The sequence below is a fragment of the Nyctereutes procyonoides genome, unplaced genomic scaffold, assembly GCF_905146905.1.
Source record: "Nyctereutes procyonoides isolate TBG_1078 unplaced genomic scaffold, NYPRO_anot_genome, whole genome shotgun sequence".
Classification (NCBI taxonomy): Eukaryota; Metazoa; Chordata; class Mammalia; order Carnivora; family Canidae; genus Nyctereutes; species Nyctereutes procyonoides.
The window spans coordinates 28376542-28398613 of record NW_026575121.1 but is presented as its reverse complement, the minus strand read 5'-3'; positions in this window follow the sequence as shown (position 1 = coordinate 28398613).

The following is a 22072-nucleotide window of genomic DNA, read 5'->3' as shown; positions in this document are numbered from 1 at the left end:
TTCTCACTGGTGTGAGGTGGTATCTCATTGTGGTTTTGATTTGTATTTCCCTGATGGCAAGTGATGCAGAGCATTTTCTCATGTGCATGTTGGCCATGGATGACAGAGATTTCATCTAAGAGGTTTAAGAGTTGGAGATCTAAACTGAGAAAGCAGATTTAAAGGAACCGTATTGTGAAAGAATGGAATTACTTTCTGCTCCTATGAAGAACAGTTAATTCCATAAGCTAGTCACACTTGCAATAAGGCCATAAACAGCAAACATGAAGACTTGGGTTAAAGTTGCTTATGTTACAGAAGGATCTGGGTATGCAGAAGCCTTAAGAATGCTAAGATCTTTTGTACCTAATGTGTGAAATAAAGCCACAGTATTTCTGGGTCTACTGTCCATCACTGGGACCAATTTTTGGCAGAGGAAATAACTGCTCCCTTTATGGGATGAGACTGCCAAGCCCTCTTTAAACAGATGGCTGTTATTTCATTATTCAACATACTTCCCTTGACACTTCTCTCTCTGCCAATTATTGCTGCAGATATAGTCTTTTATTTAGGGGAAGCCATCGAGATAGTTTTTTGAGAAACAGTGTCCAGAGATGTGAGGGATTTCTCTGTATTTCTTTATCTACCTACTGTCTGTACCTGAAATTAGGTTGAAGATACACTAAGACTAACTTCAATCATCGATGAATCACTGGGAATTAAATTATATAAGATCATTTCCATGATTGATCTTGGAGACTTAGTACTAGTACCATCTCAAATCCTCTTTGGAATAGAGTAGTGATAGCTACTTTAGATGACAATGAATATGAATTGGTTAGATAGCTATGTATGTTACAAAGAAAACCTAGATTTTCAGTTGAAAGAGGAATAGTTAAGTTCATCTATTTCACATTGAATAAAAAAAATCAAAGCTATTTCATTTGACTAATACAGATATTTTGTAAGCAGAGTGGAATAAGAGGAAGCTGACATCAGGACACTTTATTTCTTACAACCTCTGAGCTTTGTTTCTTTCTAGGTAGAATATTTCTTGAACAATAATTCCCCACACAATAGAAAATAAAGCCATGGGTATCTCTAGGCTTGTATCTTCTTGCATCCCAGAGAGTGTTGCTTTCTCAAAGTTTCCAAAAGAAGTCTTGAGGAGAACTTTGACTTGTCATGGAGCTTGTGCCTGGAGCCAGAGGTGGTGTCCATCCAACACAAACTACAGAGACTAAAGATGAGAAAGAAGTGCTGATTCAAAGAGATTCTTGTTAGATAAAAACTTATGTTCACTCAACTAAGGAAGATTTTTGGTGTCTTTCATTTAAAAATATTTTTTATCAGGGCACCTGGATGGCTCAGTGGTTTAGCATCTGCCTTTGGCTCAGGTTGTGATCTCAGGATCCTGGGTTGGAGTCCCATATCAATCTCACTGCAGGGAGCTTGCTTCTCCCTCTGCTTATGTCTCTGCCTCTCTCTGTGTGTCTCTCATTAAAGAAATAAAATCTTAATATATATATATATATATATATATATATATATATATATATATATTCTTTATCCCCTGTTCACTCTCTTTTTCCTCCATTAAATTTCTTTTTTAAGCATTTTTTGTAGTTTCGAGTTTTTATTCAAATTCAAGTTAGTTAACATACAGTGTAATACTAGTTTCAGTAGTAGAAACCCCCCACCTCTTCTAACAGCCATCACTTTGTTCTTTTAGTTAAGAGTCTGTTTTATGGTTTGCCTTTCTTTTCTCCCCACTATGTTCATCTCTTTTGTTTCTCTAATTCCACATATGAATGAATTTGTATCCTATTTGTCTTTCTCTGACAGACCTATTTCACTTAGCATAATATACTCTAATTCCACCCATGTCATTGCGCATGGCAAGACTTCACTCTTTTTTATGGCTGAGTAATATTCCATTGTGTATATATACCACATCTTTATCCATTCATCAGTCAGTGGACATTAGGGCTCTTTCCATAATTTGACTATTGTTGATAATCCTGTATAAATATCAAGGTGCATGTATCCCTTCAAATCAGCATTTTTGTATCCCTTGGGTAAAAAGCTTGTAGTGCAATTGCTAGATCATAGGGTAGTTCTATTTTTACTTTTCAAGAAACCTCCATACTGTTTTTCAGAATACCTGTATCAGTTTGCACTCCCACCAACAATGTTCATATCCTCACCAACATATGTTATTTCCTGTGCTGCAAATTTTAGCCATTCTGACTTGTGTGAGGTGATATCCCATTGTAGTGTTTTGATTTGTATTTCCTCCTACATTAATTTCTTAAGTATCTCCCAGAACCAAGTGGAAATGAATGGTGCCTCCACTGAATTATATCCTTGCAATTTGGCTTCTGAAGAAATTCCAAAGAATCTCTTGAAAGCTGGAGAAATTCATGGAATCTCAGGAGACAGCAATTTTTATTACACTTGACTTAATCATGAACTCCTTTCATTGTAGGTTTGGATATCATTATACTGTCACCTAGTACCAAGTTCATAACTGAAAGTTCTTGGGACACTGATATCATCTTTTCATGTTCAAGCATTAGCAGTTTAAGTGAAATCAGTAATTCTTATTCAGGGACTACTTCAAGAACTTTGGCTCACAAGTTTTAGAAGTACACTGAATTATAAAGAATCACCCAGGAAGTCTCTGGATATTAGAAATTAAGGCCTCATAGAAGTGGGAAATGATTTTGCCTCTCATATTAAAGTTAGATTGATTGGCCTTTCTGTAGGATCGGCAGTTTCAAAAAATCTAAATGTATGATAGTCATACATTCCAAGTATTAAGAGTTAGACCAATTTCAAATATTCTATTCCATTATCTCTGTAAGTATACTCATATCGTCAGACAATGTATCTGAGACAAAGACTCATACAGTATGTTTTCAGAATTAAAGCTAAGTCCTTGTTGGTAACTTTATTGTATCAGAAGTTCCTATGTCCCACCTACCATCCACCTAAGGGAGCTCTTAGTTTTCACTTCTTTTTTTTTTTTTTTTTTTTTTTTTTTTATGATAGTCACAGAGAGAGAGAGAGAGAGGCAGAGACACAGGCAGAGGGAGAAGCAGGCTCCATGCACCGGGAGCCTGATGTGGGATTCGATCCCGGGTCTCCAGGATCGCGCCCTGGGCCAAAGGCAGGCGCCAAACCGCTGCACCACCCAGGGATCCCTTAGTTTTCACTTCTAAAGGAAACTCAAAATGTTTCTGGGGGAGAAAAGCAGCATCCAGTTGTACTTGATGATAATTATCCAGATTTTCTAACCTAGACCATGACATCTTTGCTGTGAGAGATATGCTTAGTATCATTTCCCTGACTTAGGGAAAAGATTATGAGATAAGAACTAAGACAGCCAGAGTACACAGGTGATCAATATTTGTAGGTACAATGAAGAGAATAAAGATGAATTTAATCATCTTATCAAGGTGGTTCTACACTTTGGCTGCATATTTGAGTCATATGAGAGCTTGCAAATCACTGACTTTTTGATTTCTAGCCCAGACCAATTAAATCAGAATTTGAGGGGTAGGGGCCTGAAAAGCTTCCCAAGTGATTCTAATGATCCACTAGAGTGGAAAACCAAGTTTTATGAAATGTCCAGAAGTCAGATCTAAAATGTGTTAACTATAATGAAAATGATTAAATGAAGATTTTGGCAAGTTTTTTCTATTGTTTATTAAGCTTATGTAATATATGCATATGCGCTAGGCTAGACACTCTCTAAAATATACCTGTGATGTAGGAATAATTGCCCTCCTTTTGACAACTGAAAAAACTGGTAAGCAGCTTAAGTGACATGAACAAGATCACATAGCTAGTAAGTGGCAGAGTTAGGATATCTGATTTATGCTAACAAACCCATTGAAGGCAAGCACTGTGTCTTGGTCATCTTTCAATCTCTTCCACTTTCTATTGCACTCATTCCAGGCCCCTAGCAAAGCATTTGCCCTACAATAGGATTTTTGTGAGGGTGAACTCTCACATGTGTGTCTTATGCACAGTAGGACACTCACATTCCGTTTTGTTCACACATGCATGAAGTAGTACTATTTTTTTTTTCTCTTACAATCTACTTCAAACACCTCTTCAGAATAATCAGTCAATGTAGCTAGCCTAGGATAAGATAGAGAATATGAGCCTTCAATGTAGCTTAGGCCTTCCTATCATGACTAAGACCAAGAAGAAGGCCAGTCAACCTCAGGTTAGTGAAGGTCTTGGGCATTGGCAGAAACAAGAGCACAGCCAGGAACAATTAGCCAAGGAATAGGTGTGTGAAGATGTGAATTCAGAAAGTATATTTAAGTCCATTGTTCAGTTCAGGTGTAACTCATGAGTTATATGAAGGTCAAAGTGAGATCAAGATCTCAGCAGGAAATTGAGAAGCAATTGTTTTTCTCAAGCACATATCTCAGGTAAAGTGAAATTAGAAAATTTTAGTAATTAGGGTCAGAAGTCAAAGAACCTGGTATCAGCAGCCAGGTGCTAGGAGCAAGAAAACAGTACAGTAACCCAACAATTGGAGTTCAAGGTATTGAACACTGGGAGATCATGTAAAATTAAATTCCAAAAATATTTGTCAAATAATTATATTTAAGCCACTCAAGTATTGTAAGGCAAATGCAAAGATTAGTAAGACAGACTTCTATTTATTATTATTTTATTATTCCCAAAGAAGGGAATAATCTAGTAGAGGAACATAAGACGAAAGAGCAATGGGAGTACCTATGAGGGGATAACATTAACAGTAAATATTTTTTTACAGTTGCCCATGACTTTCAATCATAAGTCCATCTGTTAGCACTGCAAAAACAAAATGTTTTGATTCAAAATTACAATGGGTAAATTCTGTGTACAGTATAAAAATACCTAAGTGGTATTTTAATGATCATGAATGATCTCTTCTGGGATCCCTGGGTGGCGCAGCGGTTTGGCGCCTGCCTTTGGCCCAGGGCGTGATCCTGGAGACCCGGGATCGAATCCCACGTCGGGCTCCCGGTGCATGGAGCCTGCTTCTCCCTCTGCCTGTGTCTCTGCCTCTCTCTCTCTGTGTGTGTGACTATCATAAATAAAAAAAAAAAATTTAAAAAAAAAATGAATGATCTCTTCCAAGGGTATTATCTTTTCAAAACATTGTTTTGCATGTTCAAGGTGGATACCATTATTTCAAGGTGGATACCATTATTATGAATTCTTGGTCATAATAAATTAGCTGCATGTCAGAAGACTCTTAACCTTGTGCTATAAATATGGGCAATGTGGACACCATTTTTCTCTCAAATATTGAGATGACTTTTTATATTTCATCATGTCACAGCAATCTCAAAGTTGGTGGCAAGTATTTCATGTGTTACCATTGAAAAAACAGCAGGAATCTCAGTTTGGTGCCACATTGTAGCCATTCACTCATTTGTCATTTGGCAAAAGAATTTCATCCATTATGATTGTACCCTAGCAACTATACTGATTACCTTTTAATTTCCTAATTTTAAATACCTAGGAAGCCTGGGTTACCATAGACATTATTTTTCCACTTATGTACAATTTAACTCAACTAGGTTATTTTTACTAAGAGATCCCAAATTCAATCACTGCTAAACTAGAATCATGATATTTCCTGGAAAGAATTCCCATTTCTAGGATTCAACTCCTATGACCAAATTTTTACATTGGTGTATTTGTAAGGGTCAGCCACAGGGGGGCTTCTCAGACTCTGATGTGAATTCTAATGACTTGGAGACCTTACTCAAATGCAGATTCTGATTTACTAGATCTGGGATGGGGCCTGGGATTCTTCATGTCTAACAGGCTCTCAAATAACTGATGCTACTAATCCTCAGGTAACAAATTAAGAAGCAAAGGAATGAAGAGTCCATTTTGTTCTTTAGAAATTCAAATTATTTTAATAATGCTTTCTATTTAGTGTTTGAAAATATACCAGAATTTAAAATTTTTCTTCATTCAGTTGTCACAAAATAAGTTAATAGAGCAAAGATACATATGACTATATCAATTTGGAAATTGAGAACAATGTAAGTAAAATGACATAGTAAGAAACACCATATGGTCATATCTCTTTATTACATTAGTATTTTGAAGATCAAGTCATTGATATCTTCCTCTTGGCATTTTAAGAACAGCATTTATCGTAGGTATAAATCCTGCTGATGTAGTTTCTTCAGTTTAGGAATATAAGAAAAATATCTTTAGTGAAGGATGTTTATTTTATAAGTCAAAATATAAGAAATTCTTTAAAACATTATTTCTTCTGGCCCCAAATTTAAATACAGAATACCAGTTTTCATAGCATTAATAATGATGTTGGTGTCTGACTCCAGAAGCATTCTTCTGATGCTAGCTGGTAAAGTGTTACTTGTACAGGACTAAAAATATTTGTAACACCACCTCTGCAGAAACAGGTAAAATGTACAGGTATGATTTCAATCTTTTGGAGGCTGAATAGCTCTTCTCCAAGGAAACATTTAAAGAGCTTGCATCAAGGCCCCCTTCTCAGTGTAGCTAGAGAGACCCATGTGAAGACAGAAATTGACAGACAAGTTTTAAGGGTCAGCCAATCACTGGTTCTTTACTAAGACTACAGCATCTAGCTGCATACTTCAAATTCTTATTTCCTGTAATAACCAGGTCTTCAGTGACTCAAACTGAAAATATAAGCAAGACAATCAAAAACAGCTCAGCCTTTGCATCTCTCAGCTGAAATAGGAGTAATGATTTTAGATATTGCCTGTTCAAATAGCGTAATACCAGTAATGTCATCTCCCATTTGAAATAATGTTCTTGTGGAGTAAATACTATAAAGTGCATAGAGCCACAGTACTATGGAATTAGATTTACATATTACCGATTATTCCTTAAGGAATCATGAAATCAAAGGCAGACAGCCATGTAGAGAGAATTCTTTGCTTTAAGTTCAGAATATGGTGCTTTAGGCCAAAACTTCGATTGCACTTCAGTCCATCCAAAGCCATCTTCAAAGATCCATATATCAAGAAGAAAGGAGAAAGAGAAAAACTGCTTATCCATATCTAAATCATATATTCAATTTTAAAAGGTTAAAAACATTTTTATGGAAGTTGAATTTTTCATTTCTAGCTGATCAACATTACTTTTAGTGCTCCGCATCATTTTCCATTCTCAGGATCCATCTCTTAAAGTCACTTGTATTCACCTTTCCGTGTCTTAACTCTAAGTTGCACAGACATGGGACTATTTACCCTGGTGGTACTGGTTTAAACTCTTAGATGTTTCTCTACCCCTTTATTAGAGTCCAAATACCAAAGATTGGCATAAAAGTCCTGTCATTATTTAGTGCCCACCTACTTTTTCAGCTCAGTTTCTGTCATCCTCACCACCTCTTCTTATCCACATTATGGAAGAAGCCCTGGTCCTTACCACAAAAGTGCAGGGAAGTGAGAAGTAGAGGCCAAACTCAAGTACATCCCTATGGCAGCTGTCGCCTTCAAAGTCTTCATTTCTACAAAACTAGCTGTAGCCTGTATTTAGGAACTTTCACATTGCCTCTTCTTAGGAAGTAAATTTTTTTGGAGAGGAACCCATACCTAAGTATTATTGAAGATTTGAAGGTGTAGTTCATTGTTCTTTTCATAAAATTCAGCCTTCCTACCAATCTACTTGTAGCCTTTTCTCTCCATTAAGATCTTGTGCTTCTCACAATCAGATGTGTATTATGTTCATGTTTATTGCAAAAACAAATAGCACAGGATTCAGCATATGACGTTCTTAAAAATCTTTAATGCATAAATGAATATAATACTGTTTCTCCTGGCAGATTGTGTGTACAAGAGTTAGGAATTAATTTGTCATTTTCACTGAAAGCTTGTCAACAATATGTAGATCTCCTTGAAAGATGTTGCCTTTAAGTACAGTAGACATCAGGTTCAGAGTGTCTTGAAACATGTGGCCTTTTTTAAATTATGAAATCAGGAGAGTGCATAAAACCTATGTGGATATTTTAAAGAATAATAACAAAGCCAGAATCAAAGTAGTCAATAAGAAATAAGCATTACCAGTAATGTACATGTCCCTGATCTGGTTGTCTTTGATGGCATATCCCTTTCTTCCTATCCCTAGGTATAATTACTATCTGAAGACAAATGTAAGAATCATTATCTCACTCTTCTTTGTGATTTTAGTTACTCATGTATATGCCCCTTAACAATATATTGATTGGTATTGCTTGCTTTTGAGCCTTATGTAAATGGATTATATCATGTGAATATTTTGAGTGATATGTCTTTCACTCATTGTGAAATTCATCTCTGGTGATATTTGTAGCTGTTGTTCATTCCTTTTCATTGTTCCATTATGCCATTGAAATGATGACATCTCCCTTTATGTATTCAGTCTACTCTATTAAGATCTACACTGCTATAAATTTTCTTGTACACATCTTTTACGTACATGAATAAGAGTTTATCTAATTTAATAAAACCTAATTATACGGCAGCCCAGGTGGCTCAGCGGTTTAGCCCTGCCTTCAGCCCAGGGCGTGATCCTGGAGACCCCAGATCAAGTCCCACATCATGCTCCCTGCATGGAGCCTGCTTCTCCCTCTGCCTGTGTCTCTGCCTCTCTCTCTCTCTCTGTCTCTCATGAATAAATAAATCAATGAAATCTTTAAATAAAAAACCTAATTATAGAATTGGGGGGTCATGGGCCATGTGCATTTCATATTCAGGTTAAACCAATCTGTTTTCTAAAGAAGTGTTGCAGTTTATGATACATCTAGCAGTATATGAACATCTCTGTTGCTTCATATCCTCTCTGATATTTGGCAAATGTATACTTAAAATTTTTACTAGTCTGATGGGTGTAATATGGTATCTCATGCTTTTTATTTTCATTTTTCTGGTTATTACTGAATCTAAGTATATTTTCACATTTATTGTTGATTCAAGTTTCCTTTTCTTCGAAGTGCCTATTCAAATCTTTTGCCCAATTTTCTTATGAACTGTTTGAAATTTTCTTCCAGATGTTAGTCATTTCTAAACTTTATGTGATGTAACTATATTCTTAGATTTTATGACATGACTTTTCACTTCTCTTAGGGTATCTTGCTGAGCAGAAGATCACATTTTTAATATAATAACATCTATAACTCTCATTTTGCTTTTCAGTTTTTTAACCCACCCAGATTTGACTTTTGTTTGAGAATAGTTAGAGGAATATAATTTTTTTTATTGCAATGTCTATTTCACTTTCTCCACTTGATTTCTAATAGCCTATCTGTCAAGCAGCAAGTGTACATTTGAATGGGAATCTGATTCTGGGCTTTCTATTTCATTTTCATTGGCCTACTTGTCTCATATGATAATTTAACTAGAGAAGAGAGAAGTAGCACAGGAAAAAGAGGCAAGAATGGCATATACTTTAAAATTAGTTTTTGAATGGATTGGGATATATGTATTAGGACTATTTATTTTTTAACATGAAAAGCACCATTTTATAGACTAATTGGGCAGATCTGTAAAACAGATAAACAGTATCACCAACATAATTTGGAGAACCCCATGCAAAATGAAAATACAAACTCATTGTTAAAAAAATGATTTAAAATTTCAAGATGATGTTATTAGAGCATTAAACTGGCATATCCCCTTCTGAGTGTAAAATGATGCAAGAATAAACTCCAGATTCTTATAGAAAACAGTTTCCAACTAAGAAAAAATACATTAATAAAAGAAATTAAACACTTAGCATGGAACAGAGTAGAATTTTTAGCACTAAATTACATTTAGTACTAGTCAATATACCTGTAATGACAAAGGTTTCTACTAATAGCAAGGGGAAAAATTAATCTCTAATTGTTCTGCTTTTATTCTTCATTCTCCAACTACAAGTTTGAATCTCTGACTTTTATTCTTATGCTTTTGCTTGTCAATGGGGTCATACTACACGTGACGGTCTTTCAAGGTTCAATGCCATAACACACCAAATGAATATACCCTTTATACAGTTTCCTGCTGTGTTTACTTTATGATATTTTTAAATAAATGTTGCAAGGAATTTATAGCCCCCAGTACTAGTTCATTTGCCAGGAGTATTTAACAGAAAGATTATTTGAATTGGTGCCTATAGATGTATCTTTATATAACCTCTTATTAGATGTTTTAGTATTTGCTGAAAGAAATGAACTATTTGTATTATTAAAAATCAGCTCAATTTTGTATGGAATATATCAAATAATGACTCATTATGTAGTATTGTCAGAGACTCTTGTATTCCATATAATTGAATTTTAAAGATTATCCAAATTGTAATTTAATATTCAAAGCTTCAACTTCTTTAAAGATTTATTTATTTATTTATTTATTTATTTATTTATTTATTTATTTATTTGAGAAAGAGTGAGCAGGGGAGAGGCAGAAGGAGAGGGAGCAACAAGACTCCCCACTGAGCATGGAGCCCAACACAGGGCTTGATCCCAGGACCCTGAGATCGTGACCTGATCTGAAACCAAGAGTCAGATGCTCAATCAACTGAGCCAATGCTTCAACTTTTGACCATTCTTTATGTATATAAAACATTTTTTCTGATCTTTATGACTCAGTACCTCGCCTTACTAAAAAGAGTATTGCAAACATTACTGGCCCTTGTCTTTATATTTTGGTTATGTTTATACCTTCATTTTGTGCATTAATTATTGACCTAGGTTGTAACAACTCAGTTGGCTATGTATGTAGTTGTACCTGCTTTTGTTGATTTTCATATCCCTTGACTCTTGGTTAGATTATCAACTGCTATTTGAGTATATTAGTGTCCTTTAGGTTTGTGTTTTATCCTTAATTTGCTTTTCCTAATTTGATGTGGGCTGGGAAGCTGCTTATTAATTTATTAGAATTTAGTCAAATAAGAGTCACAAGTTTCAAAGAAACAACCAGTCTACAAAAAAAAAAAAGTCATTGATATTTGTAATAGGCCTTTTCACTAGAATCACTAACAGACTCTCTGTACTTATGTTTAAATTCACAACTTTGCTTAGACTGTGCCTAAGAAAAGGTTCTATTGACGCATATAGTATTGTAATGAGTAGTTAATTCTTGGTATTTGACTTATTCTCAGTTTGCAGACTTCTTATACCTCTAGGGTTTATCACGTTTCCCTCTTGTTGTTTGAAGTTTTGTAGTTCCAATGACCACATGGTTGCCAAATAGCTCAAGTTCATTTGTTTACGTGTATGTATAATTAAAAAGAAAATAATAGTTATTGTATATCTACTATGTACTCATAAATAAGATGATTATTTATTCATGCAGAAATATATAAAAATAAGAAAAAGTATTATTATTTTATAGATCATAAAACCAAAACTCAGAAAAGTTATAGAAGTTACCAATGTTTATAAATCTATCAAAAATTAACAAAGCATGTGCCAATAGAAGAGGTTCAACAAACATTTCTTAAATTAATGTCATTGAATGAAGTCTGGCTTCAAACTAGCAGATACTTTCACAACATAAAAGGGGTGAGCAGGGATAATGAATTTAGTCAGCCAGTCTTGGGATTATCCTTGATTTTCATTGAATTATGACAGCATTCCTATTACAGAGTCAGTGTAAAGAATGGATCTAATAAATAGTAAAATCTTTAAAAGAGATTTAAAATTAGTCTCAGTTATAATCCATAACAGTTCACATCAATAAGAAAATACGAATATCTAAAATACATAATGTTGGTTAATAATACAAATATATAATCTATTATAGGTGGTTTTTATAACTACAGGGCCATAAATTCAGAAATGTCAGTTTTCCCATGCTACAGACTGCTGAATAAAATTGAATAGTTCCTATTAGGATCAACTGTTACTTAGATAACTTTATTTTACATAGAAATCTTTCAAAAGAAAAAAAATCACAATTTCTTTGCTTGTTTGTTGACTGTGACTTTTATGAAGCACCTGCTAGTGCACTGGTCTTGTCTCTCATGGGGGGAGCATCTCTGGAATACAGTCCTGATTAAAGCTTATAAATGAAGAAATGGTTTCTTCAGTTCACCTTTCAGGCAAACACCATGGGTGGTCTGCTTTAACTTCCATCCTAACCAGGGATGGTTTACTTGCAAGTAATGGAAACCCACCAGAGCTAAACTATCTAAAGAAAAAATGCTCAGAGTCCATTTAAAAGGAATTTAGCTAACAGAACTATGTGTGTGTTTGCACGCAGGCATGCACACGCATGGAGTTCCCAGGTTACTTGACCATGGTTCTCTTTATGCATCTCTAGGCTTAGGACTCTGTAAACTACCTTGTCTTCTTGTTTTTCTCTATAAGCATGTCCCATGATGCTTTATGTAGATTCTAAGTCTACATAATATTCTTTTTAGATCTCCACAGTTAAATGATTCCATCAATGTACTCCTCTTCTAAAGTTCTGGGAGAGAGGATCTGATTGGCTCAGCTAGAATTGAATGTCCACACCAACCAATCTTCTGTGGGCTGGAAGATGCATTTCTGTGCTACATTTCACATCTTCAGGCTGTGGATATTGAGATCTTGAGCTAAAGTGATGATGGATAAGGTTAGCATAGGCATTACTACAGAATGTCAGTTGTGATGATCCTCTCCAACAGATTTAGACAAACAAAAATATCATTAGAGGCATTTCTTTCATAGTCAGCCTGACTTTGAGTCTTCATCTATTTTTCCTGTGCCATAAAAGGAAAGAAGCAAAGCATTTTCTCTGGCCACTAACAAATCCTAAAATAGAAAAAAATCTATAGTTCTATATCAAACAAAGTATGTTTATATAATTGAAGAATACTATCCTTGCTTCCTATTTTATTTCTAAGAAAAGAAAGGTAAATTAGTTATCTACTGTTGCAGAACAAATTACTCCAAAACTTAGCAACTTGAAACAAATATTTATTATTTTAAAAGTTGTTGGAAATCCTGGAGCAGCTTGGCTGGCTATCTCTTACTCATGGTCTTTCCTAAAGGCTACAGCCAAAGTATTGACCAGGGCTTTAGCCATCTCAAAGCTTAAGTAAGAGAGGATCCACTTCTATGCTCACTCTCATGGCTACTGGTTAACCTCCGGTCCTTGTTAGGTATTAGTTGCTGGCCAGGGACATCATCAGTTCTTTGCCACTCTGGCCTCTACAGTATTGTTTTACCATACATTTTGGATAAATAATCAACTGGTTACATAATTAAGACAACAAATCTTTTCAAAGCTATATCGAGCAGTTTACTATGATCATTTCTCTTTCTGTCTGCCTGTCTGTCTCTGTCTGTTTCTGCCTTTTTTAGTTTTTGGTGACCTTATCACTTCTTTTTCTAAATGCTCAACAGATCTCTCATATAATTGTGAATGTTTTCCCAAGTGCCCATATATATGAAACAAACTATCAGTTCCCTCTTTTTCTCTTTTGAAGACATTCTTCCAAATGTGTCCTGCCATGTGATTTCAGTATGTATGTTTGCTCTCTACATCTGGTACTTCGCTTCAGATTTATATTGAGCTGAATCCTCTTTCGTTTCAGGATCCTAAGTGTTCTTTCTCAAGTAGGTACTCATTTGTTTTGAAGAACAATCTCCAATAGTTTCCTAAAAAATATCACATGATCTTCAATGCTTTTACATCACATTTAATTGATTATATATTGGTTGAGTATAGAATTCAGGGCTAAAAATATCTGCTTATGACCTTTTTTTAAAGGCAATACATTACTGACTTCTAATTTTTAGTGTTGCTGTTGAAAAGTCTGGAGCCATTGTCATTCCAATTTTTTGTAATGTTTTGTTCTCATCTAATTTTTTTTTACAATTTTGTTTTTATTCCTCCTGTTCTGAAATTGATTTTTTTTTAGGGTGGTGGCAGGGGATATGTTTGGTGGTGGGAACTCCCTGAACCTTCAATCTGGAAAACTATTCTTCAATTATGAAAATTATTTCTGTGCTACTTCTTAGATAATTTTTGCATCTCTGCTGGATTTTCTTCTAGTTTTATAATTCTGTAACAATTATTATTTAAATAGTGGGCCTTATGGTGTAATATTTAATATTTTCTCCCAAATTTTCCCTTAATTAAATGTTTCCCTTTTGTTGGGGATTTCATCAATTTCGTTATTCAAATCTTGTACTGAATTCTTTTTTTTTTTTTGATTTTCAAAAGTTTTCCTTGTCTTATACCTGTTTCCTTTTTTTGCTTCATTTTGCTTTTGTTTTATTTATTTTTTATTTTTTTGTCTTTTTTTTTTAATTTTTATTTACTTATGATAGTCACAGAGAGAGAGAGAGAGAGAGAGAGGCAGAGACACAGGCAGAGGGAGAAGCAGGCTCCATGCACCGGGAGCCCGATATGGGATTCGATCCCGGGTCTCCAGGATCGCGCCCTGGGCCAAAGGCAGGCGCCAAACCGCTGCGCCACCCAGGGATCCCTGCTTTTGTTTTATTGGTGCAATTTTTTCTCCTATCTCTCTGAAGATATTAGTCATTTTATTTTGAAGTTTTCGCCTGCTGCCTATATTTTTCCCATTGTCTCTGATTCTTCAGGGTGCCCTGCTTTTACTATTCTTTTGGTTTGTTTTGGCCTTTCTCTTTCATATTGGAGATTTTCCTCAAACTCTTGGGAATTCCTTAATTTGGCTATCCATTCTTATTTAAGTAAGAGTCACTGAAATCTTAATTGTAGTAGTATGTATTGTGGGTCCACCACACTTTCATGTTGGGGAATGCACTTATTACATAAACTAGGGTGATTAACTTCTCCATGTTCCTGAATTTGACAGGATGGGAAGAGAACAAGAATATTAGAGAAAGCTTCTGTCTGACTAACAATATTTTGGGACTTAAGGGGGCTAGAGTATCTCGATTTTTACTTAATCTACTTTTTCAACCCATAGGTCACCCTAGGTATCCATTGCAGATTCCCTAAGTCTGAAGACATTTCTCCAAGAACTTAACTCATAGAATCCCATGGTTGGAGATGTGGGGAAATGGGGGATTAGCTGGAAAGGGGTGCTAGTCTCTTGACTATAAGAGTAAGCAGAGTTCCTCTCTATACTGTCCTTCCACCAGCTGTTCTATGTTGAACTCCATTTTTGTGCTTGCAGATTTCCCATATAGTCCTGGACTGACCCAAATCATAAGTTAATCTATATTTTTCATAATGCTTTGAGTATGTTTATATAATAATGAGTGATTATAATAATAATAAAGCCTTTCTGTGATAGTGTAAAATCACAGGTATAAATTTGCAGAGGCTTTTTGTAAAAAATAATACTAATAAATGCCTAGTTTGTGATTATTTTGAATTATTATGACAAAATTATATATTTTAATAGCATGTAAAAAAAGAATCTCTATTTGATATAAACATTTGATAATAGAAAATATTAAAAGATAAAAACACAAAATAAAAGGAAATGCTAAATAAAAATCATCCAAAGTATTAAAAGATAATAAATACCACAAATATGTAAAATATTTAAAAGTTATGTTTCTTAAGATGAAAAGTATAAATGCACATATTATTAATAATCCTATCCAATACTCTTGATCCTTATTTTAGAACAATATTCCTTTTGGTAGAAAAATTCTTTTCATTTTGTGAAAGATCTTCAAGTTAAATATACATTAGGGTTCATTGAAATAAAAATTTCAGTTTTATTCTTTAGTGATGAAAATACTTCACCCATTTTCCCTGAATTTGTTTTTGCTATTGAAATCTATATTGCTTTCACTGATTGAGATTTTAGATCTGTTACTAATTCTATGTCTGAGTATTCTACAACAATATTCTTATCACCTTCCCCTTGCATTTCTTTTGCTAAAGTATTTACAAACCATGGTATGTATGGAATATTTTCAAACACTTGAAAAAATCCAGCTAACATTATTGGGTGGTATTATAGTAACATAACATTCCAAAATCCTAAAAGTTAGCAGCACTACACAAAATCAGATATGAAAATTGCCAATTTGAGACTGTATTTTGCTTCTGGAACTTGTTTCTTGGAACAATGCTTTAAGGATTTGTATAAAGTATACTGTGCATATAAATGTATTCATATTTATTTTATTTGCAAGAATGATACACCCTTAGCAGCCAATGGGGCCACAAACACACTCACAACATGGCAGTAGCCACGGATTATATCTTGACTGTTTTTCTCCTCCTTGCTCAGGTTCCAGTACTAGAAATGTCAGTCCTATCCTTTCACTCTGCACATCAGTGATTCCTGCTCTTTCTTCCAACTCAAGATCAGTCTATTTCTTCAAACTAGTAACATCTCTGTTATGATTATTAAGGTTTAATTCCAGCAGGGGAATTATAGTTCTTTTTCCTGTTTTCCCAACTGAATTTTCTCTGGATTCAGAAAAACATATAAATTTCCCAGGAAATAATCCCCTTGTTGAAACCCTACTCTATGCATAACCTATCATTCTATCTGAAGTGCCTCCAGTCATTGAGGCTCTCAGAATTCCATGCAGTAAATTGGCTTATCTGTAACTGTCCCCACTAAAGATAATTAGGTTTAAATTTTCTCTCCTAAATTCACTTTATTATTTTCCCTCCTAAATTCATTTTATTATTTTCCTTTTGCTTCTCCCTCTTACCAAATATCAATGAACCTCTTATCTTCTGTTTTCTTTTTTGTACTTATTTTGTTCTTGTGGATCAATATCTTTACAATAATATCAATGATATTTAGGGATTTGAAAGGAGATAAATGTAAGACATGAATCTATCATTTTTGCTCATGCCCCTCCTTGTCCTTGGTGGTTAACTTCTTGACCCACAACTGATAAAAATAAACAAACAAAATTTTATGTATAACTCTGTCCTACTCTCTACAAGTCACAGCTTAAAGGACATATAATGACTTCTAAATTCAAGCTGTGTCTGTCATATTCTCTTACCCAGATATTTTAAACTGGTATTGAGTAAAAAATATTAGGCTATGGTAATATCTAAGATATGAATAACAAACCTCCTTTTTCCATTGATTTCCATTTTTTAATCTATTCGTTTAGCAACCAATTAATTATCTACTATGTACCTACTTTTGTAAAGTACTACATCACAGATCCAGGATAGTCAGAGGTGACAACATGAAGAAAGACTCAGAGTCTCACTGAATTTCAATCTGGGGGACAGAGGGAGCAAGACTTTGACTCAGACTCCGAGGCTTTGTCTCCTCCAGTTTTTTTAAGAGAGCTAGCAGATGGTTATAGGAATGATTAACTTTGGGAAGCAGAGAAAAACAGGTTTACTTCAAAAGGTAAAAGAATGGGCTATTGACTCAAGGCGGGGAGAGTGGAGGAGCTGTATCTGGAGAACAATGTGGTCAAGAGTCAGTGTGTCAATTCAGGACCTTCCATATCCCCAGTGTGCCAGGGACTACGAGATTCAGTTCTCAGATAGGTCTGCAGCCGGTTCCCCACAGTACTATGATTACAAAAGGATTCAGTCTCTACTGCTTAGGAATTTATTGCCTAGTCTAGAGGATGGACAAGCTAACACATAATAAGCCCATCATACCTAGCAAGGATATAGGTACCAAATGTTTGTTAATACAGGGAAAGAAGTGCTTATCTGCCAGGGAGAATCAAGAAAGACTTCATAGAGACCCAGATTGAGCTGCAAGAGATAAAATGGAAGTGGACAATTCAGACACCAAAAAAATTAAACATCTAGACAGAGAAAAGAACATATGCAATATCCAAGGGGTGAAAGAGAAAAGGACACATTCAGGATGAGGAAAAAGAACCACAAGCCTGGAGAATAACATGTTTGGGTCAATGGTATAACATGTTTAATAGTTAAAAGTGCAGACTGGAAAAGACCATGAAGGAAAGTTTTGGAATTATCCTGAAAATAGGGGAATTTTTAGGCATGAGAGTGATATGATCATATGTGCATTTTTATAAAAGGATAGTGATGTTTTGGGGGTTTTGTGAGTAGTTAATAGAGGCGGCAGTTGCACATTCTAAGGACATTCTCACATGAATTCAGGGGAGGGGACACTGACCCAAAATTTATAGGCTTCTTTTTGAGTTTAGTGGAGATATTAGAAAAGTAAGTGGAAGTGTCACATTCTTCAAGAAGACTTCCTTATCCACCCTGTAAGTCTGGACAGTGTCCCTCTCTTTTGTTTCATAAGATACTCATAATCATCACACACTTTATAAGAATACAATATTCAACTTTTAGGCATATTGAAAGTAATGATGATGTAAGTTTTATTAATAACTATATGTTTAAGACCTAGCAAGACTAAATGAACATTATTTATTGAATAAATGAATAAATGAAAGATAACTGTCTGAGATATCTCAAACAGACCCTTATACTTTCCCAGATGCTAGGAAATGGGAAATTGACTTATGGACATCCATAACATATACATCTCAAAAATGAACTTCTCAAAAATGATGGTCAGACCAGCAGTGGCTCTATCACCTGGGAACTGTTAGAAATGCAAATTCACAGAACCCACTCTCTAGACCTATTGAATCAAACACCTCTAGAGTTGAAGGGCCAACAATTAGTGTTTTAACAAGTTCTCCAAGTCATTCTGATGCAAGCTGAAGATCGAAAACCATTGATACATACCATTCCAAAAATAATTTATGCCTTTGCTAAGAGATCATGTAGCCTAAATTCTTTTACTGTTCTTGAAACCTTGTCTTGGCGTTCTATAGCCCCAGTTCTATAAACAAGGTTCTAAAGAACAAGAATGATATAAAATAATGACTTTTGTTATGGTTGTCCTGAATATAAAACTCAATAATCAATACTCATCTCATTATAAAAGATCTACATGCTTATTTATTTTATTTGTTGAAGAAGTACTCCTTTGGTGGAACTGAGTCAGACTCTCCTGGGAAGTACAATTGGTCCACACCACCCTTAAGGATTAGGTGTACAGTTCTGACTTACATTGAGTAGACGTGTCAGATCAGACCACATTGCCACATTGGCATTCTATGGACTTCTTTGGTTCAATTTTCTAATAAATGAAAATATAGCAATTACTATATTGGAGTCAGTACTATTTCATCAAAATGTATACTTGATTGATTTTATTTTCATCTCTTTTAAGAACTGCCAGAATTTCAGCTCAAGCACAGCAGTCAGCCCCCTGTCAACCAGGCCAGCAGGGTGTCCTAATCTAAATCTGAGTTAAAGTCATTAATGAAAATAACTGCCAAGATGATCACAATTTTTTTATTAAGCCAAATGAAAATGATAATGCTGGTAGTAACATGTTATTCTCATTTAAACAAAGGGTGACAGTGAAAGTCACTCTAGGAGGGGATTACACACACACACACACACACACAAATTCTTTTGCTCAGTTTTTTGTGTCCTTAGTATTGTAATCATTTCTTGTACTGCTGTCCCACGTTCACAGTGAATATACATTACATAGCTCAAGCATACTGATTTTCACTTCATGAATCTATAAACCCTATAATTCTTACCCAAAACCTGGCAGTTTAACCTGTCTTTGGAGGAATGATTTAATAACATAGACATGTGATGAGAGCTCTTATCGCTAAAATGTCACTGTATTTACAAAATATACTACAGGGCACTACTAATATACTACAAAGTGCTGTCATAAATCATTTAGTCTGGGCTACACTTTTAAAAATACATTAATAAAATAGGAATAGTCCAGTATCCTTGACTTTAAAACATCTATTTTGGAGGTGCCTGAATGGCTCAGTTGGCTAAGCATCTGCCTTCAGCTCAGACATTATCCCAAGGTCCTAGGATCGAGCCCCACATCAGGCTCCCTACTCAGCAGGGAGCCTGTTTCTCCCTCTCCTCACCCCCCACTCATGCGTGCTCGCTCTCTCTTTCAATAAATATTGAAATAAATAATTTATTTCATAAATAAATAAAATCTTTTTTTAAATCTATTTTTTTATAATCTCAAATCTTTTGAGTCTTCTTAATTACTTCATGTCTTTTCTATGTTCAAAACTTTCTTCTTAACAGTTTTACCAAGCATTAATGTGGAACTAGCCTACTGTACTTCTTTACTATATTTATAGGTGATAAAAGACTTTATGGGGAGTTAGGGAGGTAAAGAAAGGTAGGGAACAACTATGTATTGAATAAATATTCATTACATTAATAATACAAACACTTCCATTTATTATCATCTACCATGTGACAAGAACAATGCATTGCCTCATGTACCTGATATTTAATACAAGAAACTTACAAGGTAGGAATTATGAACTCCATTTTGTAGGATAAGAAACTAAGGCATGGGGGCACCTGGGTGGCTCAGTGGTTGAACATCTGCCTTTGGCTCAGGTCATGATCCCAGGGTCCTGGGATCGAGTCTCCAATAGGGCTCCCTGAGGGAAGCCTGCTTCTCCTTCTGCCTATGTCTCTGCATCTCTCACGCACTCTCTCTCTGCGTATCTCTCATAAATAAATAAATAAATAAATAAATAAATAAATAAATAAATAAATAAAATCTTTAAGAAAAAAAAGAAACTAAGGCATAGATAAGGTAACTGCCCTGCCCCACGCATCAGGGCTAATTGGTGACTAAGAGGATTTTAACTCTAATCTTTTTTTTTAATTTTTATTTATTTATGATAGTCACACACAGAGAGAGAGAAAGGCAGAGACATAGGCAGAGGGAGAAGCAGGCTCCATGCACCGGGAGCCCAACGGGGGATTCGATCCCGGGTCTCCAGGATCGCGCCCTGGGCCAAAGGCAGGCGCCAAACCGCTGCACCACCCAGGGATCCCAACTCTAATCTTTTTTATTCTTATATATATTCTATCATGCTGTAGATCCTCTCACTGATGCATAGCATATAGACAGTGATAAGTTTATATTTTCCCTTTGAATAAGTGGGAGAATGATTAAGTGACCACTTGAGTCAATGGCATGAAAATACCTTTCCAGTAGAAAATATTATTTTCTGAGTAGAATCAGGGAACTCAAGATCTATAATCTCAGAAGAACCAGTATAATGAAAAGAAATCAGAACTCTGACCAAAATTTGCCAAAGAAAGAGGAAGAAAGCATTTGGTTTTCAATGACATCTTTGAAAGTAAAGAGACAGGCAGCTATAGGCACTGGTATCATGAAGTTAGACACTTAACTCTTATTTGTTACCACTCACTCCCTTTTAATATACATACTTAGGCCTTTGATTTTCAAAATTACTGCAATCAGCCCTAATAAAATTTGCATCATTACTGTTACTTTCTTTAAAAAACAAAGACAACTAGATATTAGTGGCTTCCAATAAAAACACAAAACTTCTAAAACACTCTTGTCAAAAATGAAATTGGATTTGATCAAATCTCTGTATCTACCTAACAGTGTTAAGAAATGTAAAGGATAGACATTCATGTTAAATGAAAAATAGGATACAATCAGCAAAATACAGAATGCAAGATACTCTACAGAACAAAAGACCTAGTTTCTTTAATGAATATATTATAAGAAGAAGAAAGAAATGATGAGAAAACTTGTATATTAAAAAAGACTAATCAGTTGCAATGTAGAGACCTTATTTAAATACTAATTGAAATTTTAAAAGAAACTATGAAAATATTTTTTTAAGATTCTATTTATTTATTCATGAGAGACACACATAGAGAGAGAGAGGCAGAGACATGGGAGAGGGAGAAGCAGGCTCCATGCAGGGAGCCCGATAGGGGACTCAATCCCAGGACCCTGGGATCACAACTTGAGCCAAAGGCAGGCACTCAACTACTCTACTGAACCACACAGGCATCCCAGAAACCATGAAAATATTGATGGAATATTTGATATTATAGATTATGAATTACTTTAGATGTGATCATGGACTTTTGGAAAATTTTAAGTCATTTTTTAAGGGATACATAACTTAAATTTTTGTAGGTGAAATAATATGATTTATGATACTTTTTTCAAAAAATAAATCCAGGGATGCCTGGGTGGCTTAGTGATTGACTGTCTGCCTTTGGTCAGGGCGTGATCCCAGATCCGGGGATTAAGTCCCACATCAGCCTCCCTGCAAGGAACCTACTTCTCCCTCTATCTA